This window comes from Castor canadensis, chromosome 7 (assembly GCF_047511655.1).
Source record: "Castor canadensis chromosome 7, mCasCan1.hap1v2, whole genome shotgun sequence".
NCBI classification, from domain to species: Eukaryota; Metazoa; Chordata; class Mammalia; order Rodentia; family Castoridae; genus Castor; species Castor canadensis.
The window spans coordinates 28,915,262-28,941,098 of NC_133392.1; the positions used below are offsets into that span (position 1 = coordinate 28,915,262).

General features: G+C 38.8%; 1 long non-coding RNA gene and 1 pseudogene across 1 annotated transcript; both read right to left on the minus strand.

Annotated features, from left to right (window-relative positions):
* Positions 1-784: 784 nt before the first annotated feature.
* Positions 785-11,965, minus strand: LOC141424758 (uncharacterized). Its single transcript, XR_012449655.1, has 3 exons — positions 7,107-11,965; positions 4,674-4,818; positions 785-1,020 (listed from the first exon to the last, which is right to left on the minus strand). It is a non-coding gene; the product is annotated as an uncharacterized lncRNA (long non-coding RNA).
* Positions 11,966-14,524: 2,559 nt separating this feature from the next.
* Positions 14,525-17,448, minus strand: LOC141424757 (probable gluconokinase pseudogene; annotated as a pseudogene).
* Positions 17,449-25,837: the final 8,389 nt, after the last annotated feature.

The following is a 25,837-nucleotide window of genomic DNA, read 5'->3' on the forward strand; positions in this document are numbered from 1 at the left end:
TTGTACCTATTACTCTTGATCAATAGTGCCATAGATTTGTAAATTTTAACAGATTTTTTCCTAAAAATAAAACTTTGGTTGTGTTGATTTTGTCTGTGGCATGATTCTCTTAGGTTAATAAATGTTAAGAATTTAGAACATTGTGTGACACACAGAAAGTTATGTAAAGTGTCATTTTCTGATTTTTGTCTTCATTATTTCCTTCTTTTTAGTTAACCTCTGTGGCTTTGTTAGCTTTTCCTTTCTAACTTCTTAAGTTATACAGCATTTTCTCCTCCCTCTTGGACCCCTTGCTCCAGGGGAAGCCAACTGCCATTTTGGAAGGAGGCTCCAGCACACTGTCATGACCATCTTCTCTTGATAGAAAAGCACTTGTGGTTAAAAATGTTTTTATAGAACTGCTTTAGCTCCATCACATATGTGGTATAGTTGTGTTATTCAGTTCTAAGTACTTTTTAATTCTAAGAGAATGCACACTTTGCAACTGAGTATTTTCTAGATATTTCCATTATACCATGTTGAAAATTATGTTTAGAGTTGTTAAACCCTCTTAATGAATTGATCTTTCTATCTCTGGTAAGGCTTTTGAACTTAAAGTCTATTTTACCAAGCCCAGTTTTTGTTATTGGTATTGAGCTGGTATATCTTTTCTCATTCTTTTACTTCCGAACTTTCTGTGTTCTTATGTCTTTATTGTAAACCTCCAAAGGTAGACTGACTTTTAATCACTCTATTTTTTTTTTTTACTTCAAACAACACTTTTATTATTTCACAATTTCTGTGGGCCTCTGGGGAGATGATCACTTCTGTGAGTCAGAAATTCAGAAGCATCTGAACAGTGAACAGGTGATTCTAGTCAAGGGTCTCTCTCGAGTTTGTAGACAGAATGTCAGTCAAATGTCATCCTTGGAAGGATGCTCAAGGGTTAGCTTACAAGATGTCTCAGTCAGTAGAAAACCTTAGTTCCTCCTCAAATGTTCATCTCCAGCCACTTCTCGGATGGTTTTCCATGACTGAAACCTGAGTGAGGAAAAGAAGTCATTAATAAAGAACTCCATAGTGAAGAGCTTTCTTAGGTTGTTTGAGGAGCAGAAGTTGCTGGCAAAGAGCAAGCTCTGGTCTCACATCTAGCAGAATGATGATGATAAAATATAACTTAGGGCATGATACTAGAACCAGGCTCCCTGGGTTCAAGTCTCAGCTCTGGTTGTATTATCCTGAGTAAATTATTTAACCCATCTGTGTTTCCATTTCTTCATCATTAAAAAGGAAGCCAGCCATTTTGGCAAGTTCGTGAACTTGGCATTTAAACCAGCAGTATTTTCTCCCTGGCTCTGCGCGCGCAAAGCTAATCACTCTATTTTTGCTTTAAGTGGGACTACTTAATCCTTTATATCTGTTGTGATCACAGACATATTGGATTTCTGCCCAACTTTTTGTGTGTGTAATTTTTATTAGTGCTGTCTTCCCTGGCCCATGTATTTTCTTATTTTACCTTATTTTGAATTGATTATTTTTTCATTTCTGATTTCCCTCTAGTAATTTGGAAGTTATATACTCTATTCTTTTAGTGTTTATTGCTGAAATTATTATCCATATTCAAGTTTTCAAAGTCCAAAATTAATTATCATCTTTACTACACTCCTGACAATAAGAATGTAGAAAACTTTTAATTCCATTAATCTGCTGCCCAGTTTATATGGTTTTATTAGTAGGCACTTTAGTTCTATCCTGTTTTATTTAAGCTGAACAACACTATATCATTGTTTCATTGCTTTTTTTAGGTCCACCCACATATTTACCACTTACTGTATTAATTATTTTATTTTTTCTCTAAAAAGATCATTTTCCTTCTACCTGAAGGACATCCTTTAGAATTTCTGTAGCAAACATTGGTGACAGTTTTCTTTGAAAATGTTTTCATTTCATTCCTGTTTTTGAAAGATAGTTTCACTGAATTTACAACTGTAGATTTGTAGTTGTTCTATTTGAGCATTTTAGAGCTATTATGCTACTGTTTAATGATTTTCATCATTCCTATTAAAATGTTAGCTGTAAGGGCTGGTGAGTGGCCCAAGTGGTAGAGGATGCCTGGCCTAGCAAGTGTAAGGCCCTGAATTCAAACCCCATGCCCACCAAAACAAAAAACAAAAACCCTAAGCCTAAAAAATGTTAGCTGTAAGTATAATAATCTTTCCTTTGAAAGTAGCAACTTTCTCTTTGATTTTTTGTTTATTTCAAATTCTGTATCAGATAATTCAAATACCTAAACTCTTTATAAGTCAGTTTCTCATTCTGTTTTTTTCTTTCTAGTTCTCACTCTTGACACTTTATTTTCTTATGTGTTTGTGAGTTTTTTATGTGAGCTATGTGTTAGCTTTCTAAGAAAAATCAACTTAATGGATGAAAAGATATTTGGCTCATGGTTTCAGAGATTTCAGTCCATGGTCACTTGGTCCCATCACTGTTGGCCTGAGGTGGAGAATTCATCCTGGAGCAGAGCTGCTCAGCTCATGGTGACTTGGAAGAAGAGGCAGGATTTGGGGACAAACTACTCTTCAAGGGCCCACCCCACTGGTGTGCTTCCTCCAACTAGGCCCCACCTCCTCAACTAGACCCATTCAGCTATGAAGTTGTCAGCGGATTAATCCATTGAGGAGGTCAGAGCCCTCGTGATCCAGTTAGGAGCTCTCAAGGTCCTACCTCTGAACACTGTGGCATTGGGAATCAAGCCTTGAACAAATGAGCTTTTGGGGAGATTTCACAGTCTAACTGTAACAGCTTATTTTTCTTGGAAAAATAAGAGAATTCTTTGAGGCCTTATTAAAAGTGAGTCTTCCATAAAATGACTTGTTTCTCCCAGGCACCTGAGATAGATCAGTTTCAACTCAGAGATACTTTAAATTTTTTGACTTTGGGTTTGTTGGACTAGCTGAAGAGTGCGAATTCAGACAATAAATCCATGGACTTGTCCGGGAAAAACATCCATTTGTGTGATTTCAGACAGGAAACTTTTCTTTCAGTGTGAAGAGGGGGATTAATTTTTGTTTCTAGTTTACTTTTACACTTAGGGTGTAATCCTTTGGTAGCCCTGGCTTTAGAAAGGAAGGAGAGCTCCCTTACTAGACCTTCCACCTTAGGAAGGCCTTGGCTTTAAAACCTTTCTCAATAACCATTAAGTCCTGACAAAAAAACAACTCAGGTTTTTCTAAGTTTAGCAAATGACTTTAGGCCAAAAGTTGGTTGTATATTCAACTTACCTTCTTCAGATTACTGCTTTCACTTATTTAATTATTTATTTGACCCCAGAATATTCTTAATTCATTGAATTCATTGTAGAAATGTTTATGAATATTTCATCCAGAATTTGAGATGTTTTCTTTTTTGTTTTGCTCTGTTTTGGCAGCACTGGGGTCTGAACTCACACTTACTAGGGCCTCATACTTGCTAGGCAGGCACTCTACCACTTGGGCCACTCCACCAGCCTTTTAGATGCTTTCAATGAGAGTTGCTTAAGTTGATAGTCTTCTGTACTACTAGAAACGAAGGTTCTGGATCAAGCATCTTAAATGTATTATTAACTTTTTGTTCTTATATGTATTATGTGTAAATTTTGATTATTCCTTTTCTTTTTAAAATAGATTTTATTCTTAGAACAGTTTTAGATTTATACAAAAAATGGGAAGATTGTTTAGAGAGCACTCATATACCCTACGTTCATTATTACCTGCTATCATTTGATGTTAACATGATACATTTATTACAATAAACTAACCAATAACAATACATTATTATTAACAAAGTTCCACAGGTTATTCGTATTTATTTAGTTTTCTTTTTCTTTTTGGCACACCAGGGATTAAACTTGGGGCCATGCGCTTGCTAAGCAGGTGCTCTACCACTTGAGCCATGCCGCCAGAACTTTTTTGCTTTTAGTTATTTTTTTCAGTTAGAGTCTCTTGTTTTTTCTCAGGGCCAGCCTCAGACAGTGATTGTCCTACCTATGATTTCTTGTGGAGTTGAGACTACAGTTGTATACCACCATTCCTGGCTTGTTTTTTGTTGCTATGGGGTCTTGAGCTAACTTTTTTTTTGCCAGGGCTGGCCTTGAACCATGATCCTGCCACTCTCTAACTGGGATTACATGTGTGCCTCACCATGCCTGGCCATATTTACTAAATTTCTATGCAAATGTTTGCCGGGATTGCAGAGGTCCTTGACCCGAAAGGGCTCAGGGAAGGAATAAACAGAAAAGACACATATTGAGAGGGCCAGAAGGCTGATGACTAAACTGGCAAATTTTTTATTTTTGCATCAGGCTTATAAGCAGTACAAAGTAAGAAGTTATACAATGCAAGGGGAGTTTCTATGCCTGGGAAACAATGCCCTCTACTTGAAAAACAATATTCTTGCTCCAGTCTCCTAGGTTTCATAAATGAAACCTGGACCCTCCTAGTTTCACTAACGAAATCCAGACCTCCCTGTTTTCACCTAGTTTTGCCTAGTTTCACATACACAAAAACCGGGCCTGGTTGCTAAGGACATGTCACCTGTTCCTAACCTTTCATAAACAAATACCTTCAGGTTAATGTTTCTTTTCTCCAGACAAAGGGAGCCACTCCATGTCCCCTCAAAACCTCAGTGAGAGACAAGGTGCACTTGCAGTCTCTGACCTTGTCAGGATCCTGCTAAGCTGTAATGACCTTGTCAGATTGAGGCTCATGGCTCCCAACATCTCCCTCTTTCTTATATTTTAAGAGGACCTGGTGGAACTCCACTCTGAGCTGGAAGATCTGGGAATTCCAAACCTGCAGAAGACTGGGAACAAACAGAATACAATGAGTAAACAAATAAAGATCCCCATCAATATCCAGAAAGAGTGTCTTAAAATGTTAAAGGGATTAAATCCTTGTAATGTACCCAGCATTCTATTTGCTACTTCCCCTGGGTGGATATGGGCAGTTTGCTATTTTGGATAGAGAATCATTGTAAGGTTTAGAGGTAATGCATATCCATTGGAAAGATGCTTGACACCTTAATGATGCCTGTTTTTTGTTTTTTGTTTTTTTTTTTGTAAATGAAGTAGGATTTATAAGAGAGAAAGGAAAGGCTACAGCTAGGAAAGAGTAGTGGAGCCTTGAAATTGGTAGCTCCCTGCTTAGGTGAAGATTGGGGTTTTTATGGACGTCCCAGCTCTGAGTTAGGTGGGTTTTTCTCATTGACTGTGGATTCATGGGTTGTCTTAGGTGAACTAGTTTGGTTTGTACCTTTATTGGGGGAGGGGAAACAATCTAGAGGGCACTTTGCTCATCAGCCCTGTGGCAGATCTATCAAACCCTCTACCTTTAGGACGCAGAAATGCAGTTTATAACTCCCTCTCAGGGTGCAGGAATGCAGGGCTATAACTCCTCAGGATTCAGGAATGATATGGCTCTCCGGGGGGATGGGATACCCATTCATCTGCCTTAGGTCTCCAGACCCAACAAATCCCCCCTCTGAGACAAGCACCCAATTGCTGTTGGGGAGAGGGGCAATGACTCATCTAGCTGCTTTGTGCTGACAATGGGGCAACGAGGGGATAGGGGACGGGGTACTTGTCTCAGGGGTTGACCTGTGTAGTCTCCAGGGGCCCCCAATAGAATGGGATGGAGGGCTTATGTGTAGGCAGAGGTATTTCTTGACCAAGAGCTGGAGTTTGATTCATTGGACCTGTTGAGATATGAATCTGGAGAGATCATTTATTATACAAGGCCCAAATAGGAGTATTAGCAGGAGCATAAAAAATGGTCTGGCAAGGGCTGCATATCTAGAGATCCAGATTCTGCAAAATCCTATAACTCCCAAGAAAGCTCTAAGCTGCTTTATGGTATGGGGGAGTGGGAATGGAGGATTGGGTGGATTCACTCATGACTCAGGGAGTGAGCTTTTCCCTTTAAGACCACACCTAGGTAGATGACTCAAGAGGCATAGTTGAGCTTTTTCCTTAGAGATTCTGTATCCCTGGAAGGCCAGAAAGTTTAAAAGGGACTCAGTCACCTTGCAGATGAGGGGCTCCATGGCTCTGCACAGAAGAAAGTCATCAACATATTGAAAAAAGGTGGCCTCTGGGTAGTGCCAATCTAATAAGTCTTGGTTAGGGCTTGTCCAACAAGATGAGGGCTGTAACTTTCATAAGAATTTTTAATTTAAATTTAAATAAAATTGTTTTTCCAATTAGCCTTATTTTTGTTATATAGACCCATATAGAAAGGCAATTTTAAACTGTTTTTATACAATAAGTAACCTATAAAGACACCATTTGTTAATAGATCTAATTATAAAGGAACTGAATGTAAATTACTTGTGATGAAATGAAACAGACTAAGATTACTGTCCACAAAATAATGCCTATAATTTAGTTTGACATGATTGACATAACCTTTAAAATACTGATTTTTCTTAAAAGTAGCAGCAGAACAGATGAGGGAGACAAGAGAACAGAAGCCTTGTATTTCTTTACATTAATTCTATAATAAGAATCATCCTAAAAATGTTTAAATATATGCATATGTTTAAAAAGTTTTAAATTAGGCATGCCATAAATGTAAATTTAAGCATACATAGATTCAAGAGCTCAAGAACATGTAAAAATTAACTAAGTGGCCACTAGTACATTGATAAGTTATTTTTTAAAACTTTTAGGAGTAGATTGAGAATTGTCCCATTCTGTTCTTTTAGGACTCATTTTGGGTGGATTGATAGCTGAAGTAAGAGTCAATTTTAGGAATAGTGTTTTGAGTCAGTCTCAGTTTTTAATAAGACTGTTATCATAGCTATTAGATTTTTTTTGTCTCTAATAAATTATATCATACAATAGACATACACAAAACTTACACAATGAAACACAAAACAATTGTATTAATTTCTAGTGTACTCTTAGACATAAGACAAAAAACGTTCAGGCTGACATTTAGACAGTTTACATCCTTAACCACGCAACATTAAACACAAAATTTCTGTAAAGAGAGCCCACTCTTTACTTTTTCGTTGCCCCATCTCTCTCGATGTTGCTCTGTAACCTCAAACTAAATCTAAAACATATGATGTGCCACTGGAGCCTTCCTTACCTTAAGCCTCTGTCCAGGTCCCTGTTCGGGGCACCACTTGCCAGGATTGCAGAGGTCCTTGACCCGCAAGGGCTCAGGGAAGGAATAAACAGAAAAGACACATATTGAGAGGGCCAGAAGGCTGATGACCAAACTGGCAAATTTTTTATTTTTGCATCAGGCTTATAAGCAGTACAAAGTAAGAAGTTATACAATGCAAGGGGAGTTTCTATGCCTGGGAAACAATGCCCTCTACTTGAAAAACAATGTTCTTGTTCCAATCTCCTAGGTTTCATAAATGAAACCTGGACCCTCCTAGTTTCACTAACGAAATCCAGACCTCCCTGTTTTCACCTAGTTTTGCCTGGTTTCACATATACAAAAACCGGGCCTGGTTGCTAAGGACATGTCACCTGTTCCTAACCTTTCATAAACAAATACCTTCAGGTTAATGTTTCTTTTCTCCAGACAAAGGGAGCCACTCCATGTCCCCTCAAAACCTCAGTGAGAGACATGGTGTACTTGCAGTCTCTGACCTTGTCAGGATCCTGCTGAGCCACAACAACCTTGTCAGATTGAGGCTCATGGCTCCCAACAAATATTCCTTTTGTGTTTTAGGATCCAATCTAGGGTATCACATTACATTTAGTTGCAATACTTTCTCAAACCTTCCTTGTTTTTGATGACCTTGACAGGTTTTAGACATAGTGATCAGGTATTTTGTACAATGTCCCTCGACTGGCAATTGTCTAATGTTTTTCTTGTGATTATACTGGAGTTATGGGTTTTGTTAGTAGAAGACCACAGAGGTAAAGCACCACTTTTATCATATTAAGAGTACATACTGTCAATGTGACTTATCACAGTTGATGTAGAACTTGAGGTACTGATGTCAGTGGTATTTGTAGTCAACCATTAGGTTACCTCCCACTTTCCTAAGATTTTTGCAAAGTAATCCTTATGCACGGCCTACGCTTAAGGTGTGAGGGGCTGTCCTTTACTTCCTTGAAGGTGAAATATCATAAGTAACTAATTTGGAATGCTTCTACATGGGAGATTTGTCTATTCTCCATTTATTTGTTTTGTTTTGTTTCCCATTAAATGTCATAGGTCTCAGACTCTTGACCTCCCAATCACTAGGCCAACATTCTAGGACCTGAGCCACCCCGCCAACCTGCATTTATTTATTTAATATTTTATTTACATCAGTAAGAAATCATGGATGACACTTCATTATTGTTTTATTTATTTTCTTGCTCAAATTGTTCCAGATTTAGCTTTTGGGAACTCTTTCCATTGGCTCCTGGGTCACTTTGATATACTTCTACCATTGTGGGTTTTCTGTGTTGCCTTTTTTTTTTTTCTTTTCTACTTCCATACTTTCTACAAGATGATCCAGGCTATCTAGGCATTTCCTTCCCTGGTCCTAGAATCAGCCCTTTCTTTAAGGAGAATGGTATTAGAAACCAAGATGTAGGCATTAGGTGTGCTCATTGCCATGGGGGTGGAGTTGGGTCCAGGCCCTCTCATAAGGCAGGGTTAGGAGTGCACATATCTGTGAACATCTGCATATCTGTAAACATTTGTAAATCTAACCATCTGTATCTATCATAAGTGAAATATGAATTCACACTGCTATTTTGCATTTTAACCTACTTAATATATGAATTTCTTAGAGAATTATGTTAAAGTCTGTCCTAATGGTCACACACTTTTCAGTTTTGCCTTCTAGTTCCTTCTTATTCTCCTTTATACATTCTGAAGCTGTGAGTTAATGCATGAAAGTCTTACAATGACCCTAACTTAACAATTTGAACTTTTATTAATGTGAAATATCCTTCTCTGTCCCATTTAAAGTTTTTAGCCTTGAAAAATCTATATTTAAGCATTTGATCTTCTTTCTATAATGATCATTTGCTTGGCATTTTTCATATTTTTAGCATAATAAAAATATACTCAGTCTTTTACCCAGGTTTTGAGCACAGAGTCTTTTTATGATACTGGAGATTGAACACAAGGCCTCATGCATGCTAAGCAAGTGCTCTATCACTTGAGCTGTGACCCCAGCCCTTTTGTTTGTACTTTGGTTTTTGAGATAGGGTCTTGAAGATTACTTTGCCTAAGGTTGGCCTCAAACTCACAATCCTCCTGCCTCTTTCTCCCCAGTGGCTGGGATTTTAGGCATGTATCACTGTGCTTAGCTTCCTGGCACAGAATTTTTAAGACCCTTCGCATTTTCTGAGTAACAGTAACTTTGAGCCCCTTTTGATCACATTTGAGTTTATGATAATGAGGTGACTTGGGTGGCAACCCTCGATACATTTAGGATGAGATTTCTCACCAGAAAAACCAAGTGATTAAAGGGTAAGAAGTTTTACCCCACCCAATAACCTCTGAAAGGATGCCTAGAGATTAAACTCTAAAACTTTTGAACAATAACATTTTTCTTTTTTATTAGCATATATTAATGGTGCAAAGGGATTTCATTATATTTCCATACATGCATATAATGTACTTTGATTGAATTCATACCCTCTATTACTCTTTCTTATTCTACCTCCCCACTTTTTAAAACAATTTTAATGGGTTTTGTTATTCTATTTTCATACATGCAGAAGTATGAATTACTTTGATCATATTCACTCCTGCCTTTTACCATCTCCTTTCATCCTTCCCCCTCCTGCTGGTTACCACTTCCAAACAGTTTCCCACTCCTGTTTTTATACTCATGTCATTGTTTTTGTTTTTTGTTTCTTTTTAGATCTAGATTCTGCATATAAGAGAGAACATGAGATATTTGTCTTTCTCAGTCTTGCTTATTTCACTTAACATGGTGACTTCCAGTTCCTCATTTTCCTGAAAGAAACATAATTTTATCCTTCTTTATGGCAGTAATACCTAATGAACTTCTGGGTGCCTGATTATGTGGATGTTCTAGGAGGTTGGTTCCCAGAAAGGGCATAGAGGGGCCCCCCATGATTACCTACCTTGCTCTGTACTTTTCTTTTGTCTAACTGTTCTTGAATCTGGCCTTCAGCATGAACCAGTAAATGTAAAGTGTTTCCCCGAGTTCTATGAGCCACTTTAGCAAATTATCAAACCCATACAGAGGGCTGGGGGAACGCTTGACTCACAGGTGGTGGGTGAGAAATACCAGAGCCCCAAACTTGGAATTGGCACCTGAAGTGGGAAGAGGCTTGTGGGATTGAGTCCTCAACTTATGGGATCTGATGCTAAGTCCATTTAGATAGTGTGGGAATTCAATCAAATTATAAGTCACCTAGATGGCTTTTGGAGAGCTGGAGAATTGAGGAGTGTGGAAAAACCCATATATCTTGTGTCAGAAGTGTGAGAGTATAGAAAAGGAGTAGGTTTTCTCAGGATTTCTGCTTTCATTTTGATTTATGCGTGGCTGTGAATTAAAGTTTTTATTTTTAACCCAGTCTGAGAGCCCATACTTTAATACAGGAATTATATTCATTCATGTATTTGTGATAACTGATTTCAGATGTATCCATCTATCTTATTTTATATTACCAACTTACCAGACATTCTTATTATTTCTCTTTCTTCATCATTATCATTGTTTCTTCTCTTATATGTAAGCTCCATGTTTAGTCTCTTAATCAGTCATTACATATCTTACTTACTTTCCTGAACAAGAGTGGAACCTTAGAGTACTTTTCTTCCCTACCTCAAGCATCTCCATTTGGCTGTCTTGACTACTTTTTGTCCTTACAAATCTCCTTAACACTTCTTGTGATATTCTTCCTTACTCCCTTATGCTGACATGGACCTAACCTCCCTCTCTACATCCTGTGTATCACTTTATGAGATCTTACAAGTGTCAGTTGTAACTCTTGCAGAGTAAATTAAGATTCATCTCATAGTGTTCGGGAAGTACTGTTATCTCTCGATAATAAAAGTCATATCCATCTTTTGGTCTCGCTCTTACTCACTAGGCTAGGATATTTGCCTTCTTGTCTTCCTCTTAATTCCCAGGAGGATTGCCATTTACTTTTAGACTCTGAGAAAATTGGTCAGCACATGGTAGGAGATGATGGCTTATTGTTGGCTCATCATGACTTCTGTTCATCCTGATCATGTTCTGAAACTGACATTTGTATACACATCTGTCTGCATTCACCTAGGCACTTGTGAGCACCTGCTGTGGTGAGCACTCTGGCTGCTGTTTTCCATCCCCAAGTTTCTGTGGCCTGAGGCTCTGCAAGCCTGGTGGCTGCTGCCATTATCTCTCCTGTGCCTCAATGTGTGCTGGACCCCCTAGCTGTCCCAACTCATGAATGAAAAAGTTCTTTCTCCTTTGGTTCAACCAAGACAAGGTTTCCCAATAGTTTATGTACTTTACTTTTTAAAAAGTTTAAGGAGTTAAAGAATAAAGTGTCAATGAATGAATTTAGAGAACAGAATGCACAATTAGCAACTAAAATATTTTAAACGATTCCTATTACCCTAAAAAAAAGTTCTAATGAATGAAGTCTTGTAATTCTCACAGCCCTCTGAGGGATGCAGTCTTATTGTTGCTCTCATTTATGTGTGAAGTGCCCAGAGCTTGGAGAGGTAATGTAACATGTCCAGGTTTACATAGTGAGTAAGTGGCAGAGCCAGGGTTTAGACAGACGTGTCACTGACTCCAGAGCCTGTCATTCTAACCACTGTGTAACACAACTAAATTTAGTCATAGCCTTGGCTAGTGCAGTTTGTGGGATCCTCAGTTCTAGTTACTTTCTCCCTGCCTCAACTTGGAGATTTAGTCCCTAAGCTCACATTGTGATTCCTAGCAACTTCTCAGAAAGTGTGCTTTAAGTATCATCAATTCAGTCTTCCTCTGGGTCATTGGAATTTCAGACCTTGTTCCTGTAACCTGCTTTGGGTGGAAGGGCCAAAACACAGGTGTGTCAGCAATACTGGGGAGCACGTCTAGGATCCACAACCTTTAGCTCTTTCAAACGTTCTTCTCAGATTCCTGGGAAGCTCCAAGTACTTTTGCAAAAGGCTAATACATATGGAACCCACAGACAAATTAAGAGAGAAGTGTGGGGGAGGGGAGATGTAAAGACTGCTCTTTTTAAGGTACTTCTAGGTGGGTTATTTCTTATGTGGCCATTATTTCAAGCAGGAATCTTCCTGTGAATATTGAGCTTCATGAAAAAAGCTTAAGACAGAAAACTCTGACAAGAAAAACAAAGAAAAAATGTTAGAGATTGTGAGAGATAGAACTAGAGTTGAGAGGCCTAATAATTTATTACTACTGCAAAATGGCAATTTAATGATTCCATTGAAGATCAGGTAACAAGAGAGACAGCAGTTGCTTCAGGAAGGATTTAGGTGAGATAGTAGGACCTTTCTGACAAGTAAAAGTTATTACTTCATTGTCAGAAAAATGGTGAAAATTTCTCTGGAGATATTTAAGGAGAGAACAGGCTACTTTGGGAATGTTGAATATAGCTTCTTCATTCATTTATCACATAGTTAAGCTTGTGATGTGCTAAAGGCTGTCTATGTACTAGAGATTAGCTGTGACAAAGGAAAACAAACTCTTGTTGTCATGGAGCTGCTGGTGGTGTGGAGATAGAAAATGAACCAACGGTAAGTCATTTCAGATAATACACACTATGAAATAAGTTGATTGGTGGGGAGTGACTAAAGGCCTACTGTGAATATGGTCAAAGAAGTCATTTCTGAGGAGGGATATATGAGGTGAGACCTGAAAGATAGGAAGGAACCATTCACCATTAATCTAGAAAAGACATAATGCAAGTGAGAGTAACAGAAAATGCAAAGGCCCAGAAGTAGGAAGAGTTAAGCAGGTTCTCAGAGCAAAAAAGATTTGTATGGCTGAAGTTGAGTAAGCAATGACAGGAGGGTAGTTGAAGACAAGGTCAGAGAGGTAGAATAGACTAGATCAGGAAGAACCTTCAAGATATTTGGATTTTATTGTAAGAGAACTTGGAAGCCATAAGAGGGTTTTAACCAGGGACGTATCATGATATGCTTTATATTTCAGAAACAAGATTTCTGGTTGCTGTGTGAAGGAGGGATTAGGGAAGTAATAGGACAGAAGTAAGGAGAACCATGGACGTAGCTCCTGCAATAGTCCCGGCTGAGAGATGATGGTGGTTTGGCTGAGGGTGACGAGAGAACAGATTGGAAAATTTTTCTAGTTCTTTGTATCTGTCATTTCCTAAAGGAATTATATTTCATTATTTTCAAAAGAAAAGGAATATAGACATGCAGGAATCATGAACATTTTGTTTTCAGTTCTGTGATTTCACACATCCATTGTTTGGGGCTAGAAAAGGCATTCTTTGAAATGAGGGCACTAATCAGAGCAGTGTCATGGTGGTGTAATGGCAAAGTCTTGATGGACATGCATTCTCTGCTTTGTATGTCAACAAGGACTTTTTTTTTGTCAATTTCCTGAAGTCAACCATGCTTACTAGAGGTAGGGTTAAAATTTCATATCATGCAGACAGAAACTTTCATGCTAGGCTAAGGACATTATATTTTATTTTGTAGGAGTCATTAAAGGGTTTTGTTGTGATTACTGATTTACAGTGCTGGGGATCAAGTCCAGGCCGTGTGCACTGAGTTATACCCCTAGTCCTTGTTTTTTTGAGTTAGGCTCTCGCTATGTAGCCTAGGCTGATCTTGAACTCTCAAGCCTCCTGCCTCAGGCTTCTGAGTACTGGAATTACAGAAGTACTTTACTACACTTGATTTTATGGAAGGGTTTTTGAACAAAGAAATACTATGATCAAAAACATTTATAAAGAAGATTATGAGAATTTTGGAGGGACTGGTAGAGTGGCTCAATTTGTAGAGTACCTGCCTAACAAGCATGAGGCTCTGAGTTGAAACCCCTGGAGCCAGAGAGAGAGAGAGAGAGAGAAGGATTTGTGAGGCTCCCCAGCAACACACACAAACATGTAAGGTAAGGAACAGAGAGATCGTTAAGACAGGAAAATCACTTAGGAAACTCTTGCAATTGTCCAGGTAAGAAATAATAAGGATTTAGACTAGGATGGCATAAAAAGGATTAGAAAGGGGGTGACGAGATGAAAGTCATTATGGAGGCTGACTCCAACCAGATAGCTTATGGTGGAAGTGATGAGCGTTGATAAGTGGGGACAGCAATAGTCAGCGGTCGGTTCTGAGATTTTTAATCTGGATGGCTAGAATGCCATCAAAAGAAAGTGGGATACTGAAAAAGAGATCATTGAGGGTGAATCTGTAGATTTAATCTGTTTCACAACTACATAGATATGCTTAGCACTATTGAACAATACTTATAAATGTTTAAGATTATAAATTTTATGCTATTTTTTTTACCATAAGGAAATAAAAGAAGAACTAGAATAAAGGAGAAACTAACAAAGGCAAACTATTCTGTGTGACCAACAGAAATCTTCTAAAGGACAGGCTTGAGAGAAGAATGTCTTTTTTGTGAATTGTTGGACAAGTCAAGGATACAGATGGCTACCATGCAGCTGGAGCCTGCAGGAGGGGAGCATGATGCCTAGTGACCTTGTGAGTCTGTCCAAAATCCAGTTCTTCCAGAAACCCCCTGGGGTTTTATTTTACTTTGGACTCCAGAAGAAATATTTCTTGTGTATATATTTTTAAAGGAATAGCACATGATGACAAAGTTGTCCCCACCCCACTACTACAAGTACCTCTTCTGATGGGTTGGGGAAAGAGCAGTGATATTACACTTTGTCCATGACTACACATGGTTTCTCTGATGATTATCTTTATCATTTAGTGATCATTTCTCCTGACCACTGTCCTGGATGGGTCCTCATGGTGGCATTTCATTGGTTTGTTTCCCACTACTCTTTTTCCTGCCTCACAAGTCATTCCATGGACACTCATTCTAAGAGAAAATTGTGACTCATACATAAAGAGCTGGAAAATGAATGACAAGCTCTATTCCCATTTGTTTTGTTTTGTGTTGTGTTGTACTGTTTGAGACAGAGTCTCACTATGTAGCTCAGGCTGGCCTGGAACTTGCGATCTTATTGCCTCCCCCTCCCAAGTGCTAGCATTACAGGCCTGAACCACCATGCCCAGCTTCCTACTCCCATTTATGTACTCATGTAAAAGCACACATTTATTGATATTGATTCTATTGCACACAAAGTAAGTGATAATTATTTCACATGTTCTTTAAAAATGATGTTGGTTCATTTCTAATTTGTAAAACTATTAGATTACATGAATGCCTACTAAGCAACAGATAATCCAGTGTTATTCAATTAGGTATTTTAAATTTACTTTTTAAAAATTTAATAGCATTAAATAGGGATAGTTGGTACACAGTACACTGTAAATCCTCAAAGGGTCCAATTTGGTAAGCTTTTACATATGGATATACCTGTGAATGCATCACCACAATTTAGGTAATGAACATATCCACCAACCCCCAATGTCCTCTTTGCAATTCCTCCCTCCCTTCTTCTACAACCTCCCATGTTACCTCACAAGCAAAAACTGAGCTCATTTCTGTCACTGTAGATTAATTTGAACTTTATATAATTCTATATAAATGGAATCATATACTGTATATTGGTTTTGTGTGGATATTTTCACTCAGTTTAATATCTAGAGATTCTTCCATGTGGTTGCATTTATCAATAGTTCATTTGTTTTATTGCTGAGTAGTATTTCAGTATACAAACACACCACATTTTGATTATCCTTTCATTTGTTGATGGTCATGGAGGGTTTCTAGTTCTGTAGCTATTCCAAACAAAGCTGTTATGAAATTTGGTATAGGCACCTAAACATTGTATTAGATAGCTTTCTGTTACTATAATGAGTAACTGTGATAATCAGTTGTAAAGAGAAAAGATTTATTTTTTTTTTCTCCCATGGGATGTCATTTATTTGGATAAATACAGATATGAGTGAGAATGTCCTTTAAAAAGGTAATTTCCAGAATTGGCTACAGAAGTATCTGTGATTATCTGACTGCATCCCAGATGGATTTAAATTTCAATTTAAGCTTAACTTTCAAAGCCGCTTGCTTCCCTTTTCTCCTGACTTACCAGCACATGATGCCAAGGACATCATGAACTACTTAAAATAAAAGCAAACAAGTCTACCTGAACATGCTGCAGTTTGTTTTCTTGAAGAATTTAGAATACAGAATGGACAAGGAGACTGGAATAAACTTCTGATTCAGTTTGGACCACAGATATGAAACAATTCTCATTTCATCTGCAGAGTTTCCATGACTGTAGCAACGATCTCTGGAAGCTTTTTGTCCACACTGATTTGGATGAAGTTTTCTGGAGCTGATGGGGGCTCCAGAGTATCAAACTGTGACTGCAATAGCTCAGGGGGCATAAAATGTCCTTTCCTTTGGAGTAAGCATCCAGAGATGACCTCAAACGACCCGCTCAGATGGATCACCAAAAGGGGCATCTCAGCCAGCTCTTCCTTTCCTGCTTCCCCATGGCACAGAGGTGCACTATCCTTTCCTCGTAGCAGGATGTCTCTATATGTCTTCTTCAGGGCTGAACAAGCTAAAACCTCGTGCTGTCCTGAGGATACATCTCTTAGTAAAATGTCATGCAAGTTGCAGAGCCATGGAATCCTGTCCTGGTCGTTCAACGGTATCCCTTTTCCCATCTTCCTGCGATTTTCCTCCGGGTGATAGTCATCTGCATCATAAAATTTCCATCCTAGCTCAGAGGCCTCAGTTGCATTTAAGGTATCTGCTTTAGTTTCTCTGCATTAAGGGCAACAAATGCTAGCTAGTTTTTTAGGTGTCTTACCTATCCTCACCCCTCCCTTGTGTGCTCTCGCTTTTATCATGTGCTCATAGTCCAATCCCCTTGTTGTGTTTGCCCTTGATCTAATGTCCACATATGAGGGAGAACATACGATTTTTGGTCTTTTGGGCCAGGCTAACCTCACTCAGAATGATGTTCTCCAATTCCATCCATTTACCAGCAAATGATAATATTTCGTTCTTCTTCATGGCTGCATAAAATTCCATTATGTATAGATACCACATTTTCTTAATCCATTCGTCAGTGCTGGGGCATCTTGGCTATTTCCATAACTTGGCTATTGTGAATAGTGCCGCAATAAACATGGGTGTGCAGGTGCCTCTGGAGTAACCTGTGTCAGTCTTTTGGGTATATCCCCAAGAGTGGTATTGCTGGATCAAATGGTAGATCGATGTCCAGCTTTTTAAGTAGCCTCCAAATTTTTTTCCAGAGTGGTTGTACCAGTCTACATTCCCACCAACAGTGTAAGAGGGTTCCTTTTTCCCCGCATCCTCGCCAACACCTGTTGTTGGTGGTGTTGCTGATGATGGCTATTCTAACAGGGGTGAGGTGGAATCTTAGCGTGGTTTTAATTTGCATTTCCTTTATTGCTAGAGATGGTGAGCATTTTTTCATGTGTTTTCTGGCCATTTGAATTTCTTCTTTTGAGAAAGTTCTGTTTAGTTCACTTGCCCATTTCTTTATTGGTTCATTAGTTTTGGGAGAATTTAGTTTTTTAAGTTCCCTGTATATTCTGGTTATCAGTCCTTTGTCTGATGTATAATTGGCAAATATTTTCTCCCACTCTGTGGGTGTTCTCTTCAGTTTAGAGACCATTTCTTTTGATGAACAGAAGCTTTTTAGTTTTATGAGGTCCCATTTATCTATGCTATCTCTTAGTTGCTGTGCTGCTGGGGTTTCATTGAGAAAGTTCTTACTTATACCTACTAACTCCAGAGTATTTCCTACTCTTTCTTGTATCAACTTAAGAGTTTGGGGTCTGATATTAAGATCCTTGATCCATTTTGAGTTAATCTTGGTATAGGGTGATATACATGGATCTAGTTTCAGTTTTTTGCAGACTGCTAACGAGTTTTCCCAGCAGTTTTTGTTGAAGAGGCTGCTATTTCTCCATCGTATATTTTTAGCTCCTTTGTCAAAGATAAGTTGCTCATAGTTGTGTGGCTTCATATCTGGATCCTCTATTCTGTTCCACTGGTCTTCATGTCTGTTTTTGTGCCAGTACCATGCTGTTTTTATCGTTATTGCTTTGTAATATAGTTTGAAGTCAGGTATTGTGATACCTCCTGCATTGTTCTTTTGACTGAGTATTGCCTTGGCTATTCTTGGCCTCTTGTGTTTCCATATAAATTTCACAGTAGATTTTTCAATCTCTTTAATGAATGTCATTGGAATTTTGATGGGAATTGCATTAAACATGTAGATTACTTTGGGGAGTATCAACATTTTTACTATGTTGATTCTACCAATCCATGAGCATGGGAGATCTCTCCACTTTCTATAGTCTTCCTCAATCTCTTTCTTCAGAAGTGTATAGTTTTCCTTGTAGAGGTCTTTGACATCTTTTGTTAGGTTTACACCTAGGTATTTGATTTTGTTTGAGGCTATTGTAAATGGAATTGTTTTCATACATTCTTTTTCCATTTGCTCATTGTTAGTGTATAGAAATGCTAATGATTTTTCTATGTTGATTTTATATCCTGCTACCTTGCTGTAGCTATTGATGATGTCTAGAAGCTTCTGAGTAGAGTTTTTTGGGTCTTTAAGGTATAGGATCATGTCGTCTGCAAATAGGGATATTTTGACAGTTTCTTTACCTATTTGTATTCCTTTTATTCCTTCTTCTTGCCTAATTGCTCTGGCTAGGAATTCCAGTACTATGTTGAATAGGAGTGGAGATAGTGAGCATCTTTGTCTGGTTCCTGATTTTAGAGGAAATGGTTTCAGTTTTTCTCCATTAAGTATAATGCTGGCTGTAGGTTTGTCATATATAGCTTTTATAATGTTGAGGAACTTTCCTTCTATTCCTAGTTTTCTTAGAGCTTTTATCATGAAATGATGTTGGATCTTATCAAAGGCTTTTTCTGCATCTATTGAGATGATCAAGTGGTTTTTGTCTTTGCTTCTGTTAATGTGGATTATTAAGTTTATTGATTTTTGTATGTTGAACCACCCCTGCATCCCTGGGATGAAGCCTACCTGGTCGTGGTGAATAATCTTTTTGATGTGTTGCTGAATTTGATTTGCCATTATTTTGTTGAGGATTTTTGCATCAATGTTCATTAAGGAGATTGGCCATAGTTCTCCTTTTTGGAGGTGTCTTTGCCTGGTTTTGGGATAAGTGTAATACTGGCTTCATAAAATGTGTTTGGCAGTTTTCCTTCCCTTTCTATTTCATGGAACAGTTTAAGGAGGGTTGGTATCAGTTCTTCTTTAAAGGTCTGAGAGAATTCAGCAGAGAATCCATCATGTCCTGGACTTTTCTTTTTGGGGAGACTCTTGATTGCTGCTTCAATTTCATTTTGTGTTATAGGTCTATTCAGGTGATTAATTTCCTCTTGGTTCAGTTTTGGATGATCATATGTATCTAGAAATCTGTCCATTTCTTTTAGATTTTCAAATTTATTTGAATATAGGTTCTCAAAGTAGTCTCTGATGATTTCCTGGACTTCCATGGTGTTTGTTGTTATCTCCCCTTTTGCATTCCTAATTCTACTAATTTGGGTTTTTTCTCTCCTCATTTTAGTCAGGTTTGCCAGGGGTCTATCGATCTTGTTTATTTTTTCAAAGAACCAACTTTTTGTTTCATTAATTCTTTGTATGGTTTTTTTGGTTTCTATTTCGTTGATTTCAGCTCTTATTTTTATTATTTCTCTCCTTCTATTTGTTTTGGGATTTGCTTGTTCTTGTTTTTCTAGGAGTTTGAGATGTATCATTAGGTCATTGATTTGGGATCTTTCAATCTTTTTAATATATGCACTCATGGCTATAAACTTTCCTCTCAAGACTGCCTTAGCTTTGTCCCATAGGTTCCGGTAGGTTGTGTTTTCATTTTCATTGACTTCTAGGGACTTTTTAATTTCCTCTTTTATTGCATCGATGATCCATTTTCATTAAGTAATGAGCTATTTAGTTTCCAGCTGTTTGCATGTTTTTTGTCTTTACTTTTGTTGTTGAGTTCTACTTTTACTGCATTGTGGTCAGATAGTATGCATGGTATTATTTCTATTTTCTTATATTTGCTGAGGCTTGCTTTGTGCCCTAGGATATGATCTATTTTGGAGAAGGTTCCATGGGCTGCTGAGAAGAATGTATATTGTGTAGAGGTTGGATGAAATGTTCTGTAGACATCTACTAGGTCCACTTGATCTATTGCATATTTTAGATCTTGGATTTCTTTATTGAGTTTTTGTTTGGATGACCTATCTATTGATGATAATGGGGTGTTAAAGTCTCCCACAACCACTGTGTTGGTGTTTATATATGCTTTTAGGTCTTTCAGGGTATGTTTGATGAAATTGGGTGCGTTGACATTGGGTGCGTACAGATTGATGATTATTATTTCCTTTTGGTCTATTTCCCCTTTTATTAGTATGGAATGTCCTTCTTTATCTCATTTGATCAATGTAGGTTTGAAGTCTACTTTGTCTGAGATAAGTATTGCTACTCCTGCTTGTTTTCGAGGGCCATTGGCTTGGTAAATCTTCTTCCAGCCTTTCATCCTAAGCATATGCTTATTTCTGTCGGTGAGATGAGTCTCCTGTAAGCAACAAATTGTTGGATCTTCTTTTTTAATCCATTTTGTCAAACGGTGTCTTTTGATGGGTGAATTAAGTCCATTAACATTAAGTGTTAGTACTGATAGGTATGTGGTGATTCCTGCCAGTTAGTTGTCTTAGTTGTTTGAAGGTTTGATTGTGTGTACCTAACTTGATGTTACTCTCTACTGTCTTGCTTTTTCTTATCCTGTGGTTTGGTGCTGCCTGCCTTTTCATGGTTAAGTTGGGTATCACTTTCTGTGTGCAGGATCCCTTGCAGAATCTTTTGTAATGATGGCTTTGTGGTCACATATTGTTTTAGTTTCTGCTTATCATGGAAGACTTTTATTGCTCCATCTATTTTGAATGATAGCTTTGCTGGGTAGAGTATCCTGGGGTTGAAGTTATTTTCATTCAGTGCCTGGAAGATCTCACCCCACGCTCTTCTTGCTTTTAATGTTTCTGTTGAGAAGTCTGCTGTTATTTTGATGGGTTTACCTTTGTATGTTACTTGTTTTTTCTCTCTTACAGCCTTCAATATTCTTTCTTTAGTTTCTGAACTTGTTGTTTTAATGATGATATGTTGTGGAGTAGTTCTATTTTGATCTGGTCTGTTTGGTGTCCTGGAGGCCTCTTGCATCTGTATGGGAATATCTTTCTCTAGATTTGGGAAATTTTCCGTTATTATTTTGTTGAATATATTGCGCATTCCCTTCGCTTGCACCTCTTCTCCTTCTTCGATGCCCATGATTCTCAAGTTTGGTCTTTTGATGGAGTCAGTGAGTTCTTGCATTTTCTTTTCACAGGTCTTGAGTTGTTTAATTAATAGTTCTTCAGTTTTTCCTTTAATTACCATTTCATCTTCAAGTTCTGAGATTCTGTCTTCTGTTTGTTCTACTCTGCTGGATTGGCCTTCTGTTTTGTTTTGCAGTTTTGTTTCATTTTTTTTTCTGAGGTTTTCCATATCCTGGCTGTTTTCTTCTTTATTGTTGTCTATTTTTGTCCTGAGTTCATTTATCCATTTATTCATTGTGTTCTCTCTTTCACTTTGGTGTTTATACAGTGCTTCTATGGTTTCCTTTATTTCTTCTTTTGCTTTTTCAAATTCTCTATTTTTATTGTCTTGGAATTTCTTGAGTGTCTCCTGTACATTTTGGTTGACCCTATCCAGTATCATGTCTATAAAATTCTCATTGAGTACTTATAGTATGTCTTCTTTTAAATTATTCTTGTGGGCTTCATTGGGTCCTTTGGCATAGTTTATCTTCATTTTGTTGGAGTCTGGATCTGAGTTTCTGTTCTCTTCATTCCCCTCTGGTTCCTGTACTAATTTTTTGCTGTTGGGAAACTGGTTTCCTTGTTTTTTCTGTCTTCCTGTCATTGTCCTTGGTGTTGTTACTGTCCCTGTACTGTGTGTAATTAAGTATTTTCTAGCTTGTAATAATAACAATGGTAATATTGAGAATGGAAGAGTGAGCTGAGATGGAAAGCAAGAAGTTAAAGAAAAGGGGAAAACAAATATACAGACAAGAGGGAGAAAGCAGAACAAGGTATCAGACAAGAGAGTTTCAAAGGTATAAACAGGGAGTGTTACTGTACTAATCGACAGTAAGCTGAACAGACAATAGAGAGACAGAGAGAGGATTGAAAATCAAAGATAAAAAAAATAAAAAATAAGTATATGAAAGTAATATCTATATATAAAAATGAATTAAAATAAAATGGAAAATAGAAAATTAAAAAAAAATCAAAAAACTTCCAAGTTTATATGCAATGCAATTTCAGTCTTAATAATTTGGATGTCCGTCTCAATCTCCAGTCCTGGAGTTGGTGCCTCAGATGTTGTTCTGTAGTTGTCTCATCAAAGGGGATGCATAAAGTAGAACAAAACTACACTCACACACACACAGAAGAAAAAAAAAAAAAGCCCCACCAAGTGTCCCCAGTTCAAATGCAATACAGTTTCAGTAAGTTTTTCGGCTTGCAGGTGTAATTCGGTTGTTCTCTCATCAAAGGTAGGGAGAAAAAGAAAAAAAAGCGTCTGGAGGCAGTTCTGAGAGTGGTATCTGCAACTGTGGCTTGTGGCCTGCTGCTCTCAGCCTGTAGCTGGAGGCGTTATTTATGCAGATCTCTGGGATGAGCTAGCACTCACCTGGTCCCACAGGCTTTGTTTGCTCAGAGTTCTCCTGTGCGGGAGCCTCTGCTACAGACTTTCCCCTTTCCAAGCACTGGGAAAGGTGACACTGCCCCGCGTTGTCAGGCCTGCGTGTTTATTTACAGTTCACGTGGGAAGTGGGTCTTCCCTTCTCTCACAAGCTTCCCTGCTCCTGGTTGCTGGGCGCGCCCCGCTCCCGCCAGAGCCTCTCCGGCCTGTCCGGTTTGTTTATTTACAGTCCCGGGAAGGATTCCCTTCCCCCAATCTTCAGTGCTCAGGGTGCCCCACCCTCTTTCCAGCTGTCTTAACTGTTCTTATTGCTTAGTACTCAGTTTCTCTTTTTTTTTTTTCCCGGGTGGAGGTCAGTCTGACCAGGGGGCTATGCTGCTCTGGCCCAGGCTTGTCTGTGGGGCTACCGCGGTACCGCGAAGCTCACCTGGTCCACGTCTTCCCAAGCCGTATGGGCGCCGGCCACTGGCAGCCCCGGGGGCCCTCTTCGGTTCTCCGTTTAACGTGAAGTGGAGATTCTCTGCGCCGGCTCTATCTGCCATCTTGGAATTCCAGTGGCTCATAGTTTTAGAAGTTTCAGTCCATGATTAGTTAGGCCTGCAGTGAGGCAACTCATTGTAACAATAGCATGTGGCAGAGAAAAATTGCTCACCCCATGGCCAGAAAGCAAAAAAGTGCTAGAAGGGGCCTGAGGGTCCCACAACACCCTGCAAGAGAATGCACAAATGACCTAAAGACCCCTCACTAGGCCCCACCTCTTAAGGGTTTCAATACTCCCCTGGGGACCAAGCCTTTAACATACTGGACTTTGGGGACATGAAAGATCCAAACTGTAGCAGACATAGATATAGATGTAGATGTGGATAAAGATTTTCATTTATTTTGGATAAATGCTTAGAAATGGAATTCTAGATCATTTGTTAGATATATACTTAATGCAAGAAACTGCCATAGTGGTTGTACCAACTTATATTTCTACAACAGCATATGTAAGTTGGAAGTACCATAAGATTTCATTAGTCTATGAATATTACAGATTCATATTGCAATAATGCATAGTATATGTTAGGTTCTGGAGAGACAATCAAAAGGACAGGGTTCTTATTCTGAATGAGAATCAGGTGAGTGAACAGGCAATTGTCCATGCAGCTGGAGCACTTAGGTAAGTTGGGGAGGCAAGGGGTGAAAACAGAGATTGGGCAGTGAGGAAGATGCAGACATCTGGAGATGAAGCTGGAAAGACTGACATGGCAAACACACACCTGAACTAATTTTCCCTTTAGTTCTCTTTATTAATTGCTCCTGATTGTAATTGTGAGATAATATTTACATTGGTGATGCACTTGCTCTTCTACTACTTATGAGGGGTTTGGAAGAATTAAATAACTGCTGCTATCACTGCCATCCATTGAAAATCCTTATGTGATTTTTTGGAAAAAATGCACAAAAAATGATATACTTTGCTTATTTTTTTTAATCCAGAAGTATTTAATATAAAAATGGAATTCTCTCCTCTCCCAGTCCTGTTCCCCTCCCCTGGGGTATTTACTGTTAAGACTTAAGTATATATCTTTCCAAGCATTTTCTATCCTTTCACTACAAGTGTATTTTTATATCACTTTACTATCTACAATGTTAGCACAATTCGATTTTCCACTTAACGATATATTGGTGATATCTCCAAGGAACACTGCAGCCGGACAGTTCTTGGGATTGACCAAAGTTACTAAACGGATAGCTCTCTCAGGAAGGATACAAAGTGATTCTGGTTGCTTCGAAAACTAACATTGATCTAGAGCTCAGATCCATCACAGCACACTTGAGGATCTCAGCCTCAGGACTACAGGACAAAGACCTAAACAAGGAACTCTAGGCTCCTTTGCTAAGAAAGGCCTGTTTGGGTAATGGAGGAGGGTACGGAGAATCTCTGGCCTGGGATTCCTCAGGGCTGTTTTCCTTCTCCTCAGCTGGGTGTGGGCTTAGTCTTGGGCCAAAGACAAAGGCCATCAGGCTCTGCCCATGAGGCTGGAACATGGCAGAGTCACCAGGGCATCACCAGAGCAGGAGGTTCTGGGCTCAGTTCCACTGTAAGATGAGTGACTGAGCAAGTCCCTTTGTCTCTCTGGGCTCAGAAGCAAATTTTATTTGGCTAGAAAATGGTTTCAAAATGCACTGAAATTTGATTTCAACAGGTAAAGAAGACACAAAGGGCATACGCTTTCCTCTTCCATTTGGTAAGCCAGCTCCCATTTTCCCTTCTTCCCTACCCTCAGCCCTTTTATATTCGTGCACTGTCTGCTTGGCCCCTGAAAGCTTTAGCACAAATACCTGGGACTAGGTAAAATTTCTCCTGGCTGTAGGGGGGGGTACTCTATGCATTTCAGTCTATTTAACAACATCCTTGGTTTCCACAGATACAGACTAGGCAATTTTTAAGGCTACATTTCTCCAAGTGTGGTTTAGGGGGGTTGTAGATTCCTGGGTTCCACACCAGGTGAACTTAATCACAAACTTGCAAGTCACTCAGGAAACAGCACTTTAATATGCTCCCACTTTGTCCTGCACTCTGTTGCTCCAAAGTTTGAAAGCCCTTGGAGGGACGGTAAGTTCCAAGGATATCATTCTGACATAGAAGAGGGGTGGGAAGGAGAAGTTGGGATGCATAAGTATGTTGATGTTATCCACCTGCCTTGATTCTAGGGAGGAAGGACATGTTCTTTGCTTTCCTTTCTTCACAGGCTACTTACTAAAGGTGAGTCAAATGGCTGTCTTCAAAGAAGGCTATTAGAGGGTTCAGATCCCAGAGACGCAGGAGGGAAGTTGTAGAGAAAACACTGTCCCCACTGCTATCAAGAGCTAACGCTCACTGAACACCAGGACATCACTGGGTCACAACTGAGTCTTATAATAACCTTCATGTGATTGTGTCCTATTGCAATCAGGGTCCGGAAAGGCTAGGAAACTTTTTAGTCCCACAGTGAGTGAGTTGTTGTGTGAAGACCCAAAACC